We start from the raw sequence: 6076 nt of genomic DNA, 5'->3' as shown, positions 1-6076 counted from the left end.
TTCTGACATGCGTTCAGCTGCAAAGTATGTACGTACAGAAAATTTTCCAAGCGTATACCCTGTACTGTATCACATCGTTACTCCCTCCGTTCCAAAATATAGCGCGTCCTCGGTTTCCGTGCTTCAACTTTGACCATTAATTTAATCAACAAGACCGACTGCGGCGGGCGAAAAAATTATACCAATGAATTCGTATTCAAAAAAAGTTTTTAATTATATAATTTTTGATCCCGCCGCAGTCGGTCTCGTGGGTTAAATTTATGGTTAAAGTTGAACCTCGAAAAGCGTGGGCGCGCTATATTTTGGAACGGAGGGAGTACTTAACAACAAGAATGACTATAAAACAAGTGACAGAGAAACTTGCAGATAATTTACACAAAATGGGCGTAAAGATAGAAAATCAGACTCAACAAATTACATCCGACAAACCAGCCATAGTTTATCACAGACGACACATTGACAAGTCCACTTAAGTTTGAGAAGACGAAATAGAAGCAGGCAAGTAGCAGAACCACACAGATTCAGTAGTGCGGTGCAGCTGCCATTACCAATCTCCCTTCTTCTAAACTTCAAGATTTATTGCTTATTCTTCAAGCTTCATCCATGATTAACTTTCATCACTACTTGCTTATCATGACCTATGTTCTCAAGTATGACACTCCTCTGTCTCGGAAGAAATCTAGTACAACATAAAGCAAACCTTGATTTAGACAAGAACAGTACATATCACAACTCGACCAAATCCTGAACTAGATCTAGATGGAATCAAGAATATGACCAAACAAAAATCAACTACTAACAGAAGTCAACTACTACTTCCGTTGTGATGTTCACCAGATCCATCCAGAATAAGACGGAATATAAATCACGAGTACTTACTTTGCAGGAAAGCGACATCGTTCGATGCAGAATTTTTCCAGCCGCTTCGGCTCTGTTCGGTTTGAAGGCAGCCTACTATCTTCTCCCCATGCATAAATAAACCTAATGGTGCCATGGCCAAAGGCCAGGGATTTGGGCGGGCGGGCGGCGCACTGCAGAGAGGCATCGGGATGCAGTGAATCACGCCTCATATAGGTGCTCAGAGACAAGAAATCAATCCGGCATGGAAGGTGCAGATCACACACGCAAGACTTGCGCTCATGGGGAGGGCAAGGATAAATTCTGGGAGATCTGTGCCATGATTTTGGGAGGAGGCCATTTGGGACGCCCGGCGATTTGGGAGTAATGCATCTTGCACCACTGTCTAGTATTGTTGCTACTGGTGCAATGTCAAAATAATTTCTCTATTGCGTAAAAACTACTTTGTCAGAGATTGATTCTCTTGCATCCGGAATTGGTAATTTCCCCCTGTTAGAACATTTTTTTTCTGTTTTATGTCCTGAAACTGACACCATTCTGTGCCATTTTTTGGTGAACATTTGAGCCAAACATGTGTATCGAAATTCATTTCCATTTGTCTCACTGTTGGAAGTTGAGGTTTGAGTGTTGCTATTGAGTTCTTTGAGCATACATGCCATATCCCCCCTGTTTTAACAAGAAGGGACTACACAGCTTGAAGTAACAAAATGTTCTTCAGCAGTTTGGACATGCCTATAAGGCAACACACCCGCTGAACTGCTATTATTATTCTTGGGTTTTTCTGTTTTCTGGTATAGGCATTACAGAAAAGGCAAAAATGCTTGCATTGTTATGGTATCTCTTTTATTGTTTTCCTCTATTTCTCTGCCTTTCCTCGCGTGATTGTCCTTTCAATTTGCCGACGTAAAATGGCTTTCACAATTGGCACTCTTACACTTGGAGTCTATGATGATGCCCACCTTGTTAGAATGTTTCTATTTTACTTTTATGTCCCCGAGAAAGGCACCACATCGTGCTGCCTGTCGGTAGGCATTTGAGCCGAACATACAGATAGCAGTTCATTTCCATTTATGTACATATGCTCAAACCTAACATTGTTGTCACTGCTGGGAGTCAATGTTTAAGTGATTGATGGAGGAATCCACATAGTTGGAAGTAACAAAATATTCCGAAGCGGTTGCACATTCCTATAAGATAACCCACCCACTGAACGGCTATCTGTGGCTGTCTGTTTTTGGTATAAGCATTGCTGAAAGAAAAAGGATGTTTCTCTAATTGTTTCTCTAATTTACCAATCTTGTGATGCATTCCCTCATGCAATGTTGCTTCTTTCGATAAAGCAGCTGTTGCAGTGTGATCAGCTAATGATTGTTGCTGCCCCCCTTTTTGTCAAGTAGGTAAATACTTAAATAACCATCAAGGGAAGCATGTGCGAGAAGCCTGTGCATGATGATGTTTAAAAGTCCTCATGGCGCATGGGAGGGGAGTCTGTACCACTTGTGGCATGAGCATGGACGCAACAGGTGCAAACCGCCTAGTAGTTTTATACTGAGTACTCTTTTGTATATGGCCATCACATGTTTTTTGAAAATGAATCTGCTATGCAGTGTAATTCATATCATACATGATAATTGGTAGCCATGAAAGCTCAACCACAAATTCTTTTGCCTCCTTCATCCTGTCTCTGTTTTCAACTTTTCATGTAGCATACAGATCAACCACTTGATACTCTGTACAACCGCGACAAGCTAACATTTTGTTCCTGGAGCTGATGCCTGGTGGCCATCTATTTTCACGGAACGTGTGGAGAAATTGATCATATGAATTGACTTTAACTGTTAGATTGCGTTGCGCGAAGAAGCTACTCACAGCTTTTTAGCCACTTCGAGGCTATGGCTTTCACTGTTGTGTGCACATATATTTACAGATGAACGGTCGGTTCTTCAGAAAGATATCTGTTTCAGACTGTATGTGTGAATGCGACTGCATCTGTGGGATTCAACTTGAGAGAGATGAAGCTGGAATTCTAAGTTTCTCCAGGTACTTTATCCTAACCCGTGACGCGTGATTGATTGATTGGTACTTAGCAATACATGTTAGTAGTTAATGAATAGGAGTATAGCAGCAGCGCGTATTTGACCTGTTTGCTGCGACTTAGGCATCAGGTTTTGCACGTATACGAAGCAATGCATTTGCTATTATTGTGAGCTTGCGACATATCTGTCGCGGTTGACGCAAAACCTTCTTTCTTTTCTTCGAACAACTCACCTGGATTAATCAAAATCGGAAGTTCACGAAATGGTACTTATGAACCCCGAGGACAAGGTTACTGTTGCCAGTACCTGCTCGGTCAAGATTGCTCGTTGAATCAGTGCTAGCAACAGTGCGATGACAATGAGGCGAGGCAAACTGTGGCGATGAGGGGTCTCTCGCCTGTGTTGTGCCAGGCATCAAGAAAGGACCGGTCGGGATTTTACCGGTCGCGGCCCGCGGGATGTCGTGTCAACATTGGGATGGGTTGTCAGGTCATAATGGGTTGATTTGGCCATGAGAGGCACAATGCAACACACGCGGAGGTAGATGGGTGGACGGAGGGGCAGAAAGGTCGGGTCGGACTCTTCTTCGCCCCCGGAGCGGGCGGGGAGGATGGTGGAGTGAGGCGCAAGCGAAGACGATCTGGGCTTGACCTGACCGGCCCGGGGTCGAGGGTGTCCAGGGTTGTTCGTTCCTGGTATGTAGTTGAACCGAAGTACCTAACCAAGGCCAAGCCGTCCTTGTCAATGTCGCCACCGTGTGTGTGTATCCCGTCTTCCTCGGGCGTGGACAGCGATGACGCGCGCCGCGTCGTGGTCGCGCCCACTTGGTGTCTGGAGACTCTGGAGACAGGCACGTCGATCTGATCGTCTGATCGAGCTAACCCGGACTCACCTGGGTCCAGGGCACCAGCAGCAGCTCTGCGGTTCTGACCCTAACCCACCGGCGGGGCCATGGTTCTCCCCACGGCAGCAACAAATGGTAGCCTCGACGTACAACAGTACTGATGAGCACGATCCGGCCCGGGGCCCCGGCTGCGTGCGTAGGGCTCATCGGGTGTGATTTGCTCGCAGCCTCGTGAGGTAGGGCTGGGCTCAGGACCTACTGTCGGGGACGGACGGATCTGCTGTCAGCCTGATAGTCCTGAGGTGACAACTACATGGTGGAAAGGGCGTCGAAGTTGGGATCGGATCCACTGTTGCCCGACGCAGACCGTAAATAAGCCGTACGTGCAGCTTGGAAAACGAACCCATGCTTAGCTCATTGCTTTTTTTTTTCTAGACTAGATGGACGGCTAATTTGTTCCGCGTATATATCAAGGCGTAGTACGACGTGTTTACTTCATTGCCACACACACTCTACTGCTCTCGTAGTAATAACCTACTCCCTCTCTCTCAGTTTATAGGGCGTGCGCGTATCTCTATGTCGTCAATTTGACCAACCTAATACAAATCATATATATTATAAAAAATATACCAATATAAACTTCAGATGTTCTACTTTCAAACGGTATAATTTTTCTGTTATATAGTTTATACTAGGGTAGTAAAATTGACAACTTAGGTATACGCATAGGACTTGTAAACTGAAACGGAGGGAGTATTTGATTCACCTAAATAATGGCTGGGTGCCGTGGTCGCTGCACCATATATTAGTTGGTCCGATAGATATGTCAGCTAGGCCACACCATTCTTAGTAGAAAAATCATCTTCTAGTGGAAGCCGGTCACGCAGGACCATTACCTCCATGGAATGGTTAGCGCCACTAATCCTACCCGACGAACGGAACGGAACAGGATTAGACAGCCGTGCTGTACTGACCCACGAATGGTTTCCCATCCCATGTCTGAGATCCAGCAAATGGGTCCTGCTTCAACGACAAGCTTGCTATGCGATGCAACACGGGCTTATTTTTATGCCCTCTACCCTGAGCTTGTCTACATGCGACCTGTTGGCTGTTGGGGTCCATCAAGTGTTGTACTGCTCCATCTGCCTTGGGTGGGAAGCAAGATCAGGGATTCACCTCTCTCCCTCTCCCTCACAAACATCACTGACTCCCATGCCAGAAAGTACCATCATTTGGGCACAAGCCCTCCTCTCCGTATGCCCATGTGAGCTCTTATGAGCTCCTTGTATATTGTTTTTCTCCCTGCTGCCGTTTGCAAACCCCATTTTTGTGCATTGGATAGAAATTTATCATTTCTCATCATCGGATACATACAAACATAGAATGAACATATATAATACTTCCTCTGTTCACAAATATAAGATGTTTTGGATATTTTAATATGGACTACATATGGATTGAAATGAGTGAACAAATACACTAAAACGTGTACATATAAATCCGATTTAAAAAAGTTGGAACATTGTATATTTGTGAACGGAGAGAGTAGTATTTCACAAAGTTGTTACACATTTTATTTTGTACTCCATAATCTAGATTGATACCAAGGGAAAGTTATAGAAGTGTATCTAAATGCAATTCTATAAAAAGATGGCTCTCCGCTCCCACCTCCCCCACCTTGGCGACTCCACCGAACATCTCCATGGGTCCTCCTTGAAGGTTGATCTCTCCTACCCTACCCCATGTATCCCTCTGAGGATCCCTACTCCATTGCCCACTCCTTGGATTTCTCCCCTGGCCATCTAATCGGGGCCAAACTGGTCAAAAAAAAATCTAATCGGGGGCCAAGGTTCGTGAAATTTTCTACACTCCAGTACACCCTCTCTCATGATGCTTCTATCTAGTGGGTTTCTTTGGAAGACAGTTCTTTCGTTTGGATGATCTCAACGCCAACTTGGCCCTCTTGGCTTGTTTGGGTAGTGCATTTGACACCTTAGATGTTGAAGGGTCAAAGATGTGGTAGATGTCGACTGGAGAGGGGGGGGGGGTGAATTGGTGACTACCAAATTTAATCTTTTTCTTAATTGATTTTAGAGGCTAGTGTGGAAATGTAAGTTCTCTAGATATGCAACTAGGTGATACACCCTATATGATGTGTTACAACAAGCTAGTAAGCTACACAAGGCAACACACAAGCAAGTAGTAACAACACGTAAAGCTAGGGTTAAGAGACAACCGAAAGTGATGGAGATAAAGATGTAATCCTAAGTTCACACTCTTGGGGAGTGCTAATCTCCGTTGGAGAGATGGTGAACAAGTGATACTTCCATAACAATGA

General features: G+C 44.7%; 1 long non-coding RNA gene across 1 annotated transcript; it reads right to left on the bottom strand.

The window, feature by feature from the left end:
* Window positions 1-348: 348 nt before the first annotated feature.
* Window positions 349-1214, bottom strand: LOC119271251. Its single transcript, XR_005134458.1, has 2 exons — window positions 880-1214; window positions 349-679 (listed from the first exon to the last, which is right to left on the bottom strand). It is a non-coding gene; the product is annotated as an uncharacterized LOC119271251 (long non-coding RNA).
* Window positions 1215-6076: the final 4862 nt, after the last annotated feature.

The sequence above is a fragment of the Triticum dicoccoides genome, chromosome 3A (genome assembly GCF_002162155.2).
Source record: "Triticum dicoccoides isolate Atlit2015 ecotype Zavitan chromosome 3A, WEW_v2.0, whole genome shotgun sequence".
NCBI lineage: Eukaryota > Viridiplantae > Streptophyta > Magnoliopsida > Poales > Poaceae > Triticum > Triticum dicoccoides.
This window is presented reverse-complemented; position numbering and strand designations above follow the sequence as displayed.